At 45.5% G+C, this 18,119-nt stretch overlaps 1 protein-coding gene across 3 annotated transcripts in view; it reads left to right on the forward strand.

Annotated features, from left to right (window-relative positions):
• The window catches only part of PUS7 (pseudouridine synthase 7), a 330,471-nt gene that overhangs the window by 22,448 nt on the left and 289,904 nt on the right, over positions 1-18,119 (forward strand). Inside the window, exon 2 of one of the 3 annotated variants that reach the window (XM_086967056.1) lies at positions 10,325-10,388. The exons of 1 other annotated variant lie outside the window; for it this stretch is intronic. The gene's annotated coding sequence lies outside the window, so the exon portion shown is untranslated. The remainder of the gene's footprint in view (positions 1-10,324; positions 10,389-18,119) is intronic. One more of the 3 variants, XM_086967062.1, reaches the window with a different exon arrangement.

Raw genomic sequence — 18,119 nt, forward strand, 5'->3', positions numbered from 1 at the left:
GCGACCGCTTCTCACAGAGCAGCGAGAGAGGTCACAGCGCTATTTCCGGCGGGGCAGGCCTTTAAAGTCTGTGGGAGGGAGGATCAGCTGGGAGGCGGGAGCAGGGTGGGGAGGCTGGCTGCAGGCACAACAAACAAAATGGCAGCGATAGTAGAAGTGAAACTGGGCGAGATTGGGGGCACAGAGGTGGAATACGCTATGGGCAGTGATCTCGGTACAATCTGGCAATTTAAATGAAAAAGCACATGTTACACAATGTGAGCGCAGTGAGGTAGTGAAATCTGGCAATTTAAAGAAAAGACACAAGTTACACAATGCGAGCGCAGTGAAGCAGGGAAATAAAGTCAAAGCGCTACGATTTCCTGGCACCAAGCAAGAAATGGGGAGAGCGCTACGATACCCTGATTTCAATCTGATTGCAGGCAGGCTGTGTAAGCCGTGCAGGACGAGCAGGGAGCGACCACTTCTCACGGAGCAGCGTGCCATTTTGGAGTCAGGCAACCTCCAATTGATGAAACCAAGCATTGGCACCTGTAATGGAACAAGCATTGGTGTAGACAAGAGACAAACAAGCATTGGCGAAGACCAAACAAGCATTGGTGAAAACAAGAGACAAGCAAACAAGCATTGACGAAGACCAAACAAGCATTGGCGAAGACCAAACAAGCATTGGCGAAGGCAAGAGGCAAGCAATCAAGCATTGGTAATTGCAAGAAAAGCACTGGCGGAGGCAAGAAACAAGCAAACAAGCATTGGCAACAACGAGAAATAAGCAAACAAGCATTAGTAAAGACAAGACAAGTATCAAGCAAGCAAGCCTTGGTAAAGGAAGCAAAACAAGCATGTGCAACGGAAATAAGACAAGCACTGGTACCTGAAACAGAGCAAGCATTGACAAACGCAAGTGAACAAGCAGTGGCAAATGTAATGAAAGAATACGCATCAGCCAGATGAAATAAGCACCAGCAAATGCCAGAGACAAGCAAAGCAAACGGTGAACACGAACACGCACTGATACAAGTGACAAGAAAGGGAATTAACAAAAATAACTGTTAGCAACGAGCACTGGCACATACACGGTTCACAGCGAGCCAAGCACAAGCCAGTGCCGGAAACAAGCGAAGACTGCACTGAACATAAGCAAGCACGGATGACCACAAGCTCCGAAGTCAGCGAGCACAAGCAAGTACAGATCACAGATCCCCGAATGTAACGAGCAAAGACAAGCGCCAAATTAAACGTTCAGCACCACGTGAAGACGAACAATTAAAAGTAATGGGAGTTAAGAAAACAAATGATCCAGAAGCACGAGTGGAGGAATGTCAAGGAAGCCCTCTCTCATCAACGAAGAGATTGGAAAACCTACACTAATTCAGAAAAGACACATGAGTGAACTGGATGTCAAATGTGCCAGGCACCATCGCGGAAGAGTCACCAACCACCCGCAGCTACCATACAACTCTAAAGAAAGCGAGCCACGAGTCACGCATAGTGTAGCTAAGTGGTGGCCATTCGGAACTCAAGAAATCCAAGCTTCATTAACGAGCGCCGATCGAGACAGTTGCGAAGCTTATTAACCTCTGAGGAAACGGCCAGACCAAGGATCTCGGCCGAAGGTGGTCAGCAAATAAGACAGGAAGCAAAGTGAACAAGCCTGCGACGGGAGCAGACGGAAACTTTCCTTCCTCATGGCGGTGATTACAGCAACTCATCGGCCCAATCCCTGCCTTGAAGTACCGCCCCCAGTGACCCAGACTGACGGTCAGAGTTTGGGCCCCAAATGGAACCGGTGGCTGGAATCATTGGACGATTTCCTTGACGCGATCGGTGAACGAAGAGATAGAAAATGTCTGACACTACTCCTCCAGCTGGTAGGCCATGAGGGTTGACGTTTAGTCAGAACATTCCCTGAAAAGGACATAGAGACCTATGAGAGACTCCAAAAGAAGCTACGTACCCATTTCCATGCACCGGTAGACGTGGATCATGCTCGCATCGCCTTCACCACAGCACGGCAGGAACCAGGAGAACCATTGCCAAAATTCATTGCCCTATTGCAGAGCCTAGTACCCAGCTGCCACTTCAATACCTTTACAAATGAAGAAGCCGTTCGACTTCGGATAATTGAAGGCTGTTCAAGTGCAGACACGAAGCGCAAGATCCTTCAGGGGCAGTGATCGCTAAGGAGAATTATCATAGGGGCCGAGGTCGAAGTGCGGGTCGAAGTAAAAGACATATCAAACAGAACCAAAAAAAGGGAAGGTGAAGGCAGATCAGAGCCAAGACAAAAGAAGAGACAAAGCGTCATGAACTACTCCGAGTCACCAACCCGAGAGACCAGGATGAGTTCGGATTGCGATAGCGACACTGATATAACCTCAAGGAGTTATTCAATCTCCAGAAGTCATCAACAGATGGTGCAAACGGTTCTGAAGCAGAGGAAGGGTCAAGTAGTTCAGGTCGCACCAATGGACCAAATGACAGTCTGTCCAACAAACGCGCAAGAAAGGCAAAACATAGAAGACTGAACCAATCAAGTCAACACTGGAAATCGATGCACGACCATACACAAGCATCTCACTGGGCGAGAGACGAGTCCGAGAAGACGTCAAACAGGAAAACACACCACACCGGTAACACAGATGTCAGTACACCAAACAAGGGTGAAGAGGAAGTTGACCGCACAAGATGGACTGATTCATCCAGACAACGAAAGGAGGAGGACAAACGTGTGCATGACACTCAAACCAATGAAGAAACTGAGAGGAAGCCATTATCATCATGCGAGAGAGACAGAACTGAATACCCTGGCATCAAACTCAAGACATGAGTACGTGGTTATCGAACAACCCCTCCAGTGAATTGACAACAAAGACACCTCGAGAAAGATGCCCGGAGAAACACCTCAAAGACAGTTCTGGCGTGCAAAGCAGCTCGTCACGGACTACCCAGTTCCGAAGACCACCCGTTAAGACATTCTCAAAGGAACATTCTCAGAGGGAACTGACAGAGAACTCCTCTGATTCAGAAAGCATGTCGGTCCGATCCTCTGAGTCGACAAAGTTGTGGTCCCGACAACGGCCACGGCGCCAAGCACCCGAACACATCAGAGAACCAAGGGACATTCTTCCCGTCAAGAGCGACACGTCTCACACCAACGTCAATGCACACTCGATCACTCCACCAGACAACCTGTCATATCAATCACAGGTGCATCAAGACACAAATACTACACCGTCACCCCGGATAGGGGCAGCGAGGTTGACACGAAGGTCCTATAAAAGGAAAACAGATATCGTGGCCATTAGCACCCAGATAAAAACGGACCAACCAGTCGATCTGCAAGGAAAGCCAGACATGCCAAGAGAGACAGGTCATCATCGGATGAGAACGAAACACACAAATACCCAGCAGGTCCCAGGGTTCACCTGTTCGAGGCGCGAGCAGGAGTGGGTGAGACAACCAGAGACAGCAAATCAGTCTCCAAGCCATACCAAGACGATCTCCGCAGTTCTTACCCCAACGGTTGGTATCCAGGACTCGGAACAGGAAGACAGTGTTGTTCTCGACCGGACAAGGCAAAAGGAAGTAAAAATACATGCAGGCACTCGGAAGGGAACCAGAACAACATCCCCTCAGAAAAGTGGCCGAGCGTCACTTGAACAAGGGTCACAAAGGAGGACAGACTGCAGATATCAAACTGAGCTCTCCATAGGCACCTCAGACACTGAAGGTGAGTGGATCACTCAGAAGTTGAGTAAAAACCACCATGAATCTGAACATATACACATCACACGAGAAGTCGTGCAAGTGCAAAGATGCACTCTTGTAATAAAAGATGCTCTCGTCGAGGAGGCAGAAGGCCACACAACGCAAGCTGAGATGCGTCTACATATCTCAAGCGAACAGCCCGCGGACTCGTATGGCTGACCCAGGAACTCTAAATATGTTAGACGCTAAGTTCATTTTGTTAACAAGGGGGGAGATGTAATATTGGAGTGCATTCTAGTAGTTGGGTGTGGGCGAAGCTAAGGGGCTAGAGGAAGGGGAGGAGTGGACACAGGAAGGGGACGGTTAGAGTAGGGACAGGGTGAGAGCTGGACATAGATAATAAAGGCTCCAGTTAAAGTATAACCAGCGTCTGTGGTTATTTGTAGCACGATGCTACAGGCATCAATCTTGTTTAGTGTGTTCCAATCTTTTTAATGTCGGTATTATGTGTGTTCTGTGTAGTACAATGAACTACATCAATTTGAATCTAGTAATACTAAATTTGCCTGTGGTTAAGCTGCAGACATCTTTTCAGTCTTTTTATGTAAAGGCCTCTCCACAATCCTCCTCCCATCTTCCCCTCACCATAAGTGTTCATTTGGCTCGTGTTGTCCCCTGGCGGCTCAGACAGAGGTGCCCGGGAAGACCCCTTACACCGGTCGGAGAATTGATTGCCCGAGTAATAGCCCCCGCTGTTCATATTCATGAAAATGTTAATGTTGAGTGTAATACTGTAGCAGTCAAATATGCAATATGAAGTAATGTATGACATGCCAAATTATAAAATCCAATAAAAAGGTTTAACAAAAAAAAAAGTGTTCAGTTGGCATGCCTTCTCTCATAGCAGTATATATCTGTGCTATTCATTTCTTGATATTTATTTCTAAAATAATTTTAGATATTCTTCTAGTTGCTGGTTCCTCAAGGAAAGTCACCCAGGGGCATTTACCAGCCCTGACTATTCTGGCATACTGTATGACTTCTATGCCTACCACTTGGTAAATATTCTGGGATTCCCTAAATGTCAACCTTTTGCCACTTCAAAGCAGATCCTCCATACATAGTAGACCCCTCCCCCCCACCCCCGCCCTCCCGCCAATTCACTGCCCTGTGAAACTCCAGTAAAGTTCAAAAGATTGACCTCCAGGACATGTGGATACTAATTATCTGTCATTTTACAGGCCGCTTCCCATGTTTCTGAACTGATCTCACAGTATAAAGTTTAGAATTGTTTCGATTTTCAGTGTCCACCCAAAATCATCTTACTTCCTTAGCTATTTCGCATGTGAAATACTTGTACAAGCTTCCATCCTCTGTGAACCACTTTATGTATTGCAGCTTTGATGCCAAGTAATAGCCTTCCATAAACGGTAATTGCAGCTTTCACTCCTCTCGGTTCATCAGCAGGACACTTAAACTGACTGTTCGTTTTCCCTTCCCACAAGTGTCACCGTCTCTGCATATTTGTTCTATGTACTTCTGTTGAGTATTCAATCATACAGCCTCGAAAGATACATAAACATCACGGGACATTCTTATTTTTACCAATGCTCCCCTACCTGCCATGACATTGGGCGCCTTATCCAGTGCCACCACCTATTCTATGCAGCCTATGCCTCTTACTTTGTGCAGTTTATACTGTAAGAATTCTTTCCTTGCCACCAAAATGCACAAGCATCATTATGGCTTTTTGTTCTATTTTATGGAAAGTTGGGGGAGTAATTGAGTAACATTGAGTTGGTAACAATAAACATTTGTTATTCAGCACCAAGATACCCTTCCGGGTGAACGTGTGCTTTACAAATGCACATGTTATGTTATTTGTACTGTAGCTCGTCCCATCGTGCCCACCGGATACACTAACTATTTGTCACAGTTCAGCTGAAGCCAAGAGATTCGCTCAAATGTATCCACCCATTGCATTAGTTGTGGCACTAGAAATATAATTAAATGGAAGAGCATATTCTCACCCGCATATACCGATACCACATGCGTGTTCACCCTTCTTTAATATTGTGCTTTAGCAGCTTATTTCTCACTAGGCATGTCAGTGGTTCTACAGCAGTCGTGGTGTATATCCTATTTTGAACTCAATCAACCACAATCCTGCTTACTGCTTCTTCACGTATTTGCATATAATCAGGGAGCATTCTAGCAGCATTAGAAGAGCCTCAATTGGTTATACTTTGCAGATGTACTCCTATTTTTGTACTCTAACTCTGTCAGAAATGCAAGCGGAGGTTGTGGCTCACTGCATTTCTTTAGAGCGCTTGTCTTATTAGTAAACGCTTTCCTTTTATGAAGCATATCACCAAGTTTGAACTACTTACAAATGTGAATACAAACCTTGCCTTGGTGACAGACATTCCTCTTCCACAGATCCATGCTGTGCTGCTGTCCAACTGGCAGCCAAAGTGTTTGTTCTGCAGGTAATGCACATACTTGTTCAGTAGACAAAATAAACATGAACTGCTGCTCGGTGTTCTGCAGTGGTGGGCTTGGCCTGGTTGATAAAAAAAAATGAGACTTGCGATCTGACTCCCTCTGTGAGGAGTTGAAGCCTGCTGGCTACAGTGTTGGCTATCGGACCCCTGGTTCGTTTTGTGTTTTACATTAGAGTGCAATGGGGATGTGAACCTGGGCAGGTCTTTAAATATCCCTATGACCCTTTCTCCCTCGGTGGTATGGTTGTTCTTGAGCAGCTGATGGCTGCGGGTCGTATTTTGATAGTTGACTACACTAATTAGGGAGTTTATTCTAGCTACACTTTGTGGGTTAGTATTAGTTTGTTGTATTATTGATTCTTGATAGTCGCATCCTTGGCTATTCCTCTCGTTTTTTACCTTTTATTGCTTACACTACTCATTTAAGATGGCTGAAATCAGTGGATTAGCCTACGATGACACGGTTTACCAGACAATACTAGATAGTATGCCAAGTATTCTGGAGGCACTTCCTATTCCAGCGGTAGGGTCAGAGGATGAGTGAGCTAAAGTCCTCATTCTTAAGAAATCACATTCAAGCACATCCGTGCATGGCACTGCAATGGCAGAATATTTGAGGGCGAGTTGTGCTCCTCCAGGTTTAATAGTAACGTGTGGGAGTGTGGGAGTTGTTCTATTTGTCCCCAGACCAAACATTCCACAACAGTAGACATAGACACTGATCGACCATGGGAGCAAGTTAAGTTCACGAACTGTAACAGTGCCCAATTGATTTACCTTCTGACTTTCCCCTGTTCCACTAGATATGTCGGAATGACAACACGCAAAGTGCGAATACGTAAGCCGGAACACAGAAGTTCGTTTAGATGTAAAAAGACATCGACGAGACTTACTAAACATTTTGTGGATAAGAACCATGGAGAAGAAGACTTTCAGTGGACAGTATTGGAAAAACCATTCATACCGTCACACATTGGTGATATTTCAAGATATCTGTTCACGAAAGAGCAGAAGTGGATATTCAGGCTCTGTAGTGATACACTTGGCCTTAATGATGACATACCTTGGACCAGCCTGTAAAATATGTAAATATTTGAGATGAGGAGTGGAGTACATCTGTTTATCACACTATATAGTCCACCCATGACTGTAGATACCATCATCCTTTTGGGAATGGACGAGAAAGGCTGTTTATATGCTGTCCCTATGGGAAATTTTTTATAGACTAAGGAGTAGCGAGTTAAACATATGATAAGGCGAAGACTGTATTCAACATACGATACACATGGGTGTTCATTGTTCAATGAGATCAAGTATAAGTAGGTCGCATGTTTGATAGACAATGATCTATAAGGATTTATTACAGTTATTGGCAATAAAAGTCGCCCTACAAGTTTATTGGTTCGGGCTAGATCGAATTATAAATATGATACAACAAAATATCCTGTTTTGCATAGCTCTGCACCCGAATAAGCAGTGCTTTAAATGGGAAAAAATAAGTGCAGGTACTCATTAATATCAGCTAGAGGCGTGGCGAGTGGGCGGGTCTAGGGGCGGGGCTTAGGACAACATATGATGATACATAATGACTTCTATTTCAATTGCAGCAACTATGAAAAACACTAACGAAACAGGTTAACTCATTACACAAAATGAAACCTAAAAAGGATGACATGTGAACAGTTGCTCGTTTTGTAATATTTGCTGCTTCTTAATTCCATACTGTTATTTGTGTGGCACACTACTATATACTCTCAAGCGTACACACACACACACACCGCACGCACACACTCTACACATTCCCTCTAAAATCTACTGAATGTCCTGATTCTCTCCCTTTTCTCTTACAGAAAAACAGGCGCACACACACATTATTATTAAGTAACAATGTTCTGAAGCTACATGAACAGATTTGTTGCACGCACAGCATACAACCCTCAACTTTTTTTTAGCTGTGCATCATTGAAGCCTGGTCTCGGGATAGGATTTTACTCCAAAATTGTCATTAGACTAGAAAAGTAGGCTCGGCTCCCGCGATTGCCAACATTACTCACGCGTTTGGTACTTCCTGATTCTTCTTGGACAAGTTGGTAAAGTAACATGTTTGCTGCTTTGTGGCTGTTGGGAAGCAGGGCATGTCCCCGTATGGCCCTCATTAACCATTGCCTGGAAGGGGTCTCAGGAGCGATGGTGAAGTCTTTTTTTCATGTTTTGACTCCGCACCATCCCTACTCTTTTCTTCCACGAAGAGAAGCAGCTCCTGTCCTGAATAAAAAGATGAGGGGGAAAACGGCTTTCGCGAAGCCAGAGGATTTTGTTGGGCTGTCACTTAATATCCTAAATAAAACTGGATTACTAGCTGACTGCCCATCCCAACCAATTTGCATACCTGATGGAGAGGGGCGGGGGTGAGACTAAAGCACTTTCAAGTGAATAGTCCTCTGGCACCTGATTGACAGTGAAGGGTCTGTCTAGACCCTGCACTGTTAATCACAGTGTGACGCACAGCAAGCCCTCTTAGACCCCTGCAGTCTCAGGCCATTCACATGGGCGCTGCTGGAATCTCCAGCAGTGACTCTGCAAAGAGGCTTGGCGGCTTACATGCTCCTGAAAAGCAGAGCGGCATCTACGCTGTGCTATAGGAGAGACATAACCGGAGCCTGAGGTGCCATCTATTAGAGTACCGGTACTCTTCCCTGCATAATAAGAAGTGCCGGTACTGAGGGCCAGAAAATTCAGAAGTGCCGGTACTCAGTACCGGTGAGTACCGGCCCATTTAAAGCACTGTTAATAAGTGATTGGCAACATTGTGAGCTTAATTGTGTAAGTTTTTTTCGTACTTACTCAGTAGATTACTATTCAGTGCAATGGGCTGTCGGATATTATGGGTTGATATATTCTATCCCTTTAGAGAGCAATCTTTTCACAGTCTCACAGAGCCCTACTACTGATATTATCTAGTCTGGTTTTGGTTTCAGACACTGGAGTCTTAATGTATTTTTAGGGTCAGGTCTGCTAGTTATACTTGACAGTTCTTTGAATTCACAGCCCATGATAGGCATTTGTAGGCTATGTGGTTTGTTATCTTTTTATTACAGACTCATAACACCTCTCATATCATATATTTATTGCTGTAACAAGCTCTTAGCTGCAGCTGTCTGTTCGTAGGGAGTCGATAACATTTTGCCAATTGTGATATCCTGCTGCTCAGCCAGAATGACTGCCTGATGGAATGTTAGTGTATCCTCAACAAGAAACTACAAACGTCATATACATGACGTCATTTTGTAGTTCCGCGTCTTCTTGTGAGCGCTTACGCAAGAGTTTGGGCGGAGACAGTGTAAACAGGTATTGGAGTAAGATGCTTTTCTTCTTCCCTTTTTTCGTTTACGCAAGGCATTTTGATTTGAAACATGAGTGCACATAAGGTGTTGCAAACCCCTTTTTTTCAGCGGAGAATTGTTGTATATGAATCTCTGTGAGCTAGCGGGTGTGTCCCATTAGGATCGGGTTCTAGCCTCACAGATGGCCCTTAAAAATGCCACACCTGCTCCGTTTGTTGCCTCCCTAGACTCCGGATCCGTCTGAGGCAACGACGGACAGGTAGACGAGTTGAGGTTTTATCCAGCATGGTTTTCTCAGCATTGACTGGCTGGTAATTTGGCCTTGTAACTCGAAGGATTGACAATATTCAGAAGGGCTTGGAAGTCTTTTTGAGAGGCATGGATAGGCTATTATATTGTACAAAGAGCCATTTCATGCTTGAGCATGCCTGATTGAATTGAGCACAGATGTATATTGGTTCTACTCTGTGTTGAGGGGGTACCTTTTTATCTTGTCTGAAGATATAGGAACACTGAATGGAATCGGTGGGTAGACCACTATACCAATTAGTGTTTGTTTTTAGAGATCTTTATCCTTACACCTAAACTGTGAGTACATACGTTGTGAAGAATGTTTGAGATAAGCCATGTGGCGGTCCTGAATTGGCAAACTCCTGAGTAGGATTGTCAACAGGAGGGTCTGTAGAACAGAGTATGATAAGGACTGTAAAGTTCAAGTTCTCTTTTTTTTCTCTATTCTATGGTTTCCCTTTGCTTTACCTTCAGAGCGGGGCCTCTAGTTCCTGAGCTTGGTCCAGGTGAGGTGAGGTCCAATCCCCAGTCAAGCTGGGTGAGCGTACATAATTGTTTTGAATGAGCACTAATCTATATGAATGAAGCAAATAAGAGAGCATTTTTGGAGTAACATGTTGTACATTCTAATTTTCTTTAGATGACTTCTGCATGAGCTTCTTAAATTCAGGCGCCAATTAAAGACCAGGCTGTTCCATCAGTAATAGTAGTTTTTTCGCTGCAGTCCTTCACCATCTTTTTCTCTCACGGGGTCTACTGGTGCATCAGCGCCGGGACACTCTTCGGAGTAGCCGTGCGCTATAAAAAAAAACATAACATAACATTCCTTGATGAAGAGGATCAGTTGAAGTAGGTTCCAACCTACGCCATGGAGTTCCTACCCCTCCCGGCAATGCCGGACTGGTCCTTCTCCTAAGTTTTTATCTGTCTTTCGGTATGGCTCCAGGCCCAAAGTTGTCAGAACTCCTCTAAACACATAATAATGCTATATTTTACAACTGAACAGGCAGTCACAAGTGCAGTTATCTAGAAAGCGCTAGGGTAATTATTTCATTAGTGCAGCAGGTGCAGTGGAACTGGGACCAAAAGCTCCAGGCACCCCACTAAACACCAATTATTGCTATATTTTACAACTAAACAGGTAATCACAAGTGCAATTATCTTTCAGGCACTAGGGTCATGATTTGAATGGTCAGCAGCTGCAGTGGCACCAGGCCGAAAAGTAGTCAGAACTCCTCTGAACACCTAATATTGCTATGCTTTACTACTATACAGGCAGACACAATTGCAGTTAACTTGCTTTATTTCAATGGTGCAGCAGGTGTAGTGGCACCAGGGATGAAAACTCTAGGAACCCCACTAAACACAGAATATTGCTACATTTTAATAGTAAACACATGCAATTATCCAGAATGCATTAGGGCGGTGATTGCAATGGTCCTAGAGGTGCAGTGACACCGGGCGCAAAGCTCTAGGAACCCATCTAAACAACAAATATTGCAAAATGTTACTACTAAGCAGGCAGTCACAATTGCAGTTATCTTACAGGCAAGAGGATTATGATTTGAAAGGTGCAGCAGGTGGCCGCTTTAAAATGTTCTCTGATATGAAAGGGAACGCCACAGCAACATCCAAAAAGTCCAGAAGGAGGCGATTTAGAGGGGAGACTGGTCGGAGATGCACTGAGGGGGGAGGAAGTTGGGTTGGACCATTACAGTACTATCCTGGAATGTTAATGAGCTGGGCAATAAAGTCAAGAGGGGCCTGGTAATACAGTACATCAGAAGACGGCATCCAGATGTTATTTGTCTGCAGGAAACCCATCTCCCGGTGACACACAGTGCAGATTTCTGAGAATCACACTGGTACATACGGGGTAAACCTCTGGTTCAAAAAGGGTGGCTATCCTAGTGAGACAGAATGTGCCCTTTCGTGTCGAGAAACAGTGATCTGATCCCTCTGGTAGATACTTGGGAGCGAAGGGGTTATGGGGTCAAACTGATGATACACTCATTAGTTTAGGTGCACCCCATGGACTACAGCCCCCAACTCTGACAAAACATTCAGAAATCCTGTTGGAAGCCAACTTTTCACTACATATTATGGGTTGGGACTTTAATGATGCCATTGTGGTGAACTAGGATAGGTCTGGTATACTGGGAACGATCTCGCCATCTATCCTTCTTTCACACTTTGCTGCTACACTAGGCCTATCAGACCTGTAGCGGCAGGTGCACCCCACCAGTAGGCGATACTTGTTCTTCTTGGGGGCCCACAAAGTGTTTTTAAGTCTAGACTACATATTTGCCCCAGCAGGAGAGTTGGGAGATATACAACAGGCAGATTGCTTTGCTAGAGAGCTCTCACACCACTGCCCTCTACTAGTGAGATTAGGTGGACCAAGCCAGGGTGGGGGAACTGGCTAGAGGCTTAGTGCATGGGACCTACAGGACTGCGACATGGTCGTAGGGCTCCGGGCCGGTACAGAGCTCTCTTTTAAAGATTAGAAAGGCTCAGTTATCTTCAAAGTAACACCATGGGAAGCATACAAGGCGGTCCTTCGGGACAAAGCCTAGAACCTAATTGTCCAAAAAAAGATAAGGGAGTTCAAAGATGTGGAGCAGCTAGAGTTTAGATTGCTGGGACTTGAAGGTAACCCAGGACCAGAGCTTGACCCCCACACGTTTAAGCAGCTAGAACTCCTGAGAGCAGACAGAGTTGCCCCCTGTCCTCCCTTTTGTTTGTGCTCACAATCGAGTCGCTGGCTTGTGCGGTACAAGATCACCCGGCGATACATGGGTTCAAGATAGTAGAAGCAGAGCAGGAGGAGGAGAACATTTTGCTTGATGTGGATGAAATCCTCCTTTATGTCACGGATCCACCCACGACACTCTCAATAATTTTTCAATTGCTTGAGGTGTACGGGAATTACTCTAGATACAGAATTATCCATCCCTGATCCCCCGTCGCCTGTTGTGTAGATTAAGGATTTAAATCCCTGGGAATGTTCATGATGTGAGAGAGAGAATTCTGCTTTGCAAGGAACCTCGAGAGGGTAACAAACGTATGTGGAGAGTAGATGAAGCGATGGAGAGGGCTACCTCTAACATGAATGGGACGGGTAGCACTGTTTAAAATGATTTCTCTTTCAAAATTGGTATACATGCTACAGAACATGTTTTTCCAGATCCTGGTGGGGTTCTTTACTAATTTGAAGGGTGACCTGCATTTCCTATTATGGGATGGGAGGCACCCCAAAATTTCTCTGAAAACGCTTTAATACTACCTGTATAATGGGGGTTCGGCCTTACCTGACCTGGAGCATTATTATTGGGCGACACACCCAATTAACATCAGTGACTGGTTGTTCGCCCCTCCAGACCACGCCACCTTTTGGCTGGAGAGGGTGCAGTGGGAGAGGCAGACCTGCTTAGACTATATTTACATGGGAAAGGGGATTCAGCTGCTCCTCCCAGCAACCCAAGTGGCTCTGCAGGCCTGAGAAAAAGCCCCAATGTGTCTGGGTTGGCACTGCAGACCCATGCAGGAAACATACCTATGGGAAGCGAATCAGCTACCAGAGATCCGGAAATTGAGAAGCCTAGTGGCCTGGGACCTTATTGGAATCTCTAAAGTGGGGGATTTTCTAGAAGGTAGTGAGTGCCCTTATTTTCGCTGCAGTGAGAATTTGGGATGCCTGCCAATCAATTTTTGCAAGACGCACAGATGCAACATGCCTGGAAGGCTGAGGGGCACCCTGGTGCGGTATCCCTGAGATCGGCATTTACTTGAAGAGATAGATAGCGGCGCGACTTCCCTCATCTATAAAACCTTAAAAACAACATTTCAGATAATCTGTTTGCTGCGCAAGAGGTGGGTAGAGGGTGTGGGCGACCTTGAAGATATCCACTGGGACACTACCCTAATGCATCCTATGGAGGTGGCAATAAAAGTACAGCTACCAGTTTAAGATCCTTCCCAGAGTGTATTACGACAGATGGAGACTGCACACAATGGGGAAGGCACAAGACCCACATTGCCTGCGTTGTAATGCAAGAGAGGCTTCCTTCTTCCACACAATTTGGGAATGTCAGACAATTCAAGACTACTGGGGTGTCATTACTGAGGAACTTGGTAAGATTCTGGAAACACTGATTCCATTAGACTCCAAATTTATCTTTTTGGGAATTCCAAACCTTATAGATCTTCCCAGTGTCAAACTAGTGTTCTGCAGACTGAACCTCGTAATGGTGAAGAGAGAGATTGCCTGGCGATGAAGAGTAGGTCAGGACCTGACAATACAGGAATGGAGAAAGGGCATGGACATGAGTATGGTGGCAGAAAAAGTGAGAAATGCCAATAGAGGGTACCTCCATTAAGTATCGTAAGATATGGGGTGGATGGATAGCCTATTATGGCTCAGAATTATCAGCTGATGGAGGGAAACAATGCCAGGATCGTCAAGATGAACATATATGTGATGTGATTTGTTGTAATGTGAAGATTGATTTCATACTATCCTTATTGTGTGCGACTACACGGGTTGATAGCTGTCGGGGTAGAGGAAGGTGGGGGGGTTTGACTGTTAAGGTTCTTGTTAATGTTTATGTCAATAATACAAATGCTTCGATACTGAAGATGTGCTTCTATTATCCTGTGCGATGTCTTATTGCTGGACCATCTCCACTATAAAATCGAAATAAAAAGAAATTAAATTAGAAACATCCGCTGCGAAGAGTATTATTCAGCACCACATTTCTTTATTATAAAATAAGGGAAATTAAGTTAAAAGGTCAACATTTTTTATTCATGCATTGTATTTAGTGTGTGAACTAATATGAAGGCATTCTATTCAATGACAAAGTGTTTCTAGCACAGCATTTAAAAAAGTTCTATTATTCAAAAGCATTGGAACAAGGTCTTAGAAGAATCCTGGACCTCGGCGCTCGTACAGCACCGATTGCAACACCTCAATGACGACCTATCAAGATCCATGTCCAACTTCACCGTCTGGATCTCTGCCTGTGCCAGCACCATGGCCTCACTCAATACCGCCAAGGCCACCCGAACTAGACTACAAGAAAGCAGGTACACAGAAGTGCTAAAACTCACCAAGCGCCTCTGCAGGCAGCTAGAACACAGATGAATTTAAAGCCAGGCCGACAGCAACAGGGTCAACTACAAATCAGCCCTCAAGTGATACAACCTCAGCAAGTATATCCAAGGCAGTACTAACTGCTCTAAAGAAATATCCATTGTGAAAGATTTCACTTCTCCGACAGGAAGCTTCACCAGTGTCGTGCCTTCACAAGACCTCTACACCCAACTCTCCATCTTATTCAGCTGCAAGATCTCCAGCATCTACAACAACTTTTAACCCCAACCGGACCCCTACACCCTTGCAGCTACCCTACTTGTCACTTCCACCCGATCCAACATCACCATTTGAGAAACCGCAGCGACCATGCACACCATATATTCTTGAGTATCATCGGACCCCTGTCCTTCTTATGTACGCGCTAAAGGACTGGACCCATCATCTCAGCCCTCACCCTAATTCTGAATGACTCTATCAATACAGCCACCATCCTTGATGCCTGGAAACAGACCACAACTTTCTCTCTCTTCTAAAGAAACCATCAGTGAACCCTAAAACACTATCCAGCTACCGGCCCCTCTCCTAGATACCCTTTTCGGTGACTGTAATGGAGAAGCTCATGAACAAATATCTAGACGCCCACCTCAACGACACATACCTACTCAACACCACCTAATCCGGCTCCAGACCCAACCACAGCACTGAAATAGCTCTCATGGCTGCCTCAGATGTAAATGTAAATGTATTGGCATTTATATAGCGCACTACTTACCCGTAGGGTCCCAAGGCGCTTCGACCGCTGCGAAACCCTTCCTGGCTTCCCTGAGAGATGGTCCCTTAATGGGTATCTCCAGGGTGAGACCAGGCATCCCCGGCGGTCTGGTGGGGCCGTTAGTGAAGATGAGGCAAGCTAATGCCCAGAGTTGCCGAGTGTGATCGCTGATCAGAGTGGGCACCGAGGCGAGAGAATTATCAAGTCCGCTGACCCTGGTCCAGAAACCTGCCGCGCCGGGAATCGAACCCTGGTCCCGGGCCGTCCTCTGCTCTCGGGTCTGCCGCCTCTAACCAGTGAGCCACCAGATGACATCCAACTGATCATGGACCGAAGAGAGACAGCTAGGTCATTCCTCTACCCCATCCTAGTTGAACCCCTACACAATGCTGTATTTGAGACCAGCGTTTGCTGGATCTGCTATTTTCTCATAGGCCACAATGAGTTGGCCAGCCTGTCTCCGTTCAACTCAGCCACTGCCCAACTCATCTGCAGAGTTTCACAAGGATACTCGGTTGCTCCCACACTGTCAAATGTCTGCATGGCCCCACTCACAAACCTTATTTACACCCACAGATACATCGTTCTTTCCTACGCAGATGATGCCGAGCTCATCCTCTCTCTTTGACAAAACATTGAACACCCGAATCAACTTCCGAAGTCCCCATATGGATGAAAACCAACTGCCCCTTGTGCAACACAGACACGACGTAAGTAGTCCTCTTCGGTAAAGACACCTGGCTTGGTGGCCTCCTGAATTCAGATCCACACCCAACCCATCCACCCATATGAAGAACCTCTAAATCATAGTTGAAAACCAGCTGGCTCACCATCCACTCTTCGAACTCCTCACACACACACATACAGAGCCCTGCACAACTTCGGCCCCACCTATCTCAACAATCGCATTAACTTCTACATATCTACCCGCATAGATAGAACCAGATCTGCCGGCAGAGCCTTCTAATGCCTCACTTCCAAAGCCTGGAACGACCTACCCCTGCACTTCAGAGCTGTCTGCTCAGTTCTTGAATTCCACAAGAAACTTAAGACATGGCTCTTCACCACACCTCACCTGTTTTTCAGCACTTGGGTACCCTCCTAGTGAGTCGTGCGCTCTACAAGTACCCCTAACTTTACATACAGGATGAAGATGTATGCAAATGTATTTGCTATTGAACTAAAGTACAATACAACAAGATTGAAAGCATAGCCTTGTTTGATGATCTCAAATATCTACACTGTGGTTTATTATTCAAAGAAGCAAATATTAAGCAACAGAAGACTTCTAGTTGTGGGCATGTCCAAAGCATATGCAGCTAGTCACACAATTGATGATTTAAACTTCTATCAAATTGGTCTGAAATCAAGGGATTATATTTTTGTAATTATTTGTTGTGTAATTTACCATTCATATTCTCTATTGTTGCATTCTCTGTAAATTGTCTTCCTGAACACATTTTTGCTGCTAGAAAGTTGTTTGCTGCAATTCCAGATCTGACAAGATGACTTGTGTACCTTCTTGCATAGGGAGCAGTTTGGTGAAATTGCATCTGTCCCGAATGTATACCAAGTGCCTAAAGGAGTATATTTAGTATGGTTTGAAAACAAGTCTGTAACTAATTGTTTAGATTACATTATCGAGTTGGAGGAAAGCATGCTTATTGCACTATACATTTGAAGATAAACAAAGGAGTCTATATTCCCATCAAATGCTATACTTACCGATATCATATGTCCTTGGATAAAACAAATTGTGAAATTCCTCCTTTTTTAGTTTTTTTAGGTCGAAGCCTGCGTTGCAGCGCATGCGCTGCTGCAGGCAAAGAGACCTTCGGTCGAAGCCGCGTTGCAACGCATGTGCTGCTGCAGGCATAGAAATATTGTGAACAGGGGATTTCAGTAATGCGTGAAGCCACGCCCCCTTTTTCCATTGGCAGGCCTTGCGAAATGGAGGCCTGCCATTGGAACTTATGTGTGTTTTGTTGTTTTGTCCACTTTCGATCCCGCCTCCCAGGGACTGGGTGACCTGCTTTACGGCACCCTGACAAAATGTCCTTGTATATTGTCATGGCAACCATCAAGCAGGCCACCGTGTCCGGAGGAGCCCCGCTAGGATTGGCCAAGTGCTGCCTACGTCACCGGAGGCAAGGGGGCGTTGCCAGGTAAAGAGGAAGCTTTTTTCTGGAAGCCTCCGTTGATATGCACGGGTTTCTGCCAGCGAAAGCTCGGCTCCAACAACAGCAAGATCCGTCTGCTGCCACATGAGCGTCCCCTGATGTAATGCAGCAGGCGCCGCCCACAGAGCAGCCAGCGAACCACTGTAGCCTGCGGAGGCCGGCGCCTGGGAAGCCACCGTGGGGAGCACCACTGGAGGGGGCGAGGGGGGAAACTGGGCC

Source organism: Lissotriton vulgaris, chromosome 1_1 (genome assembly GCF_964263255.1).
Source record: "Lissotriton vulgaris chromosome 1_1, aLisVul1.2, whole genome shotgun sequence".
Classification (NCBI taxonomy): Eukaryota; Metazoa; Chordata; class Amphibia; order Caudata; family Salamandridae; genus Lissotriton; species Lissotriton vulgaris.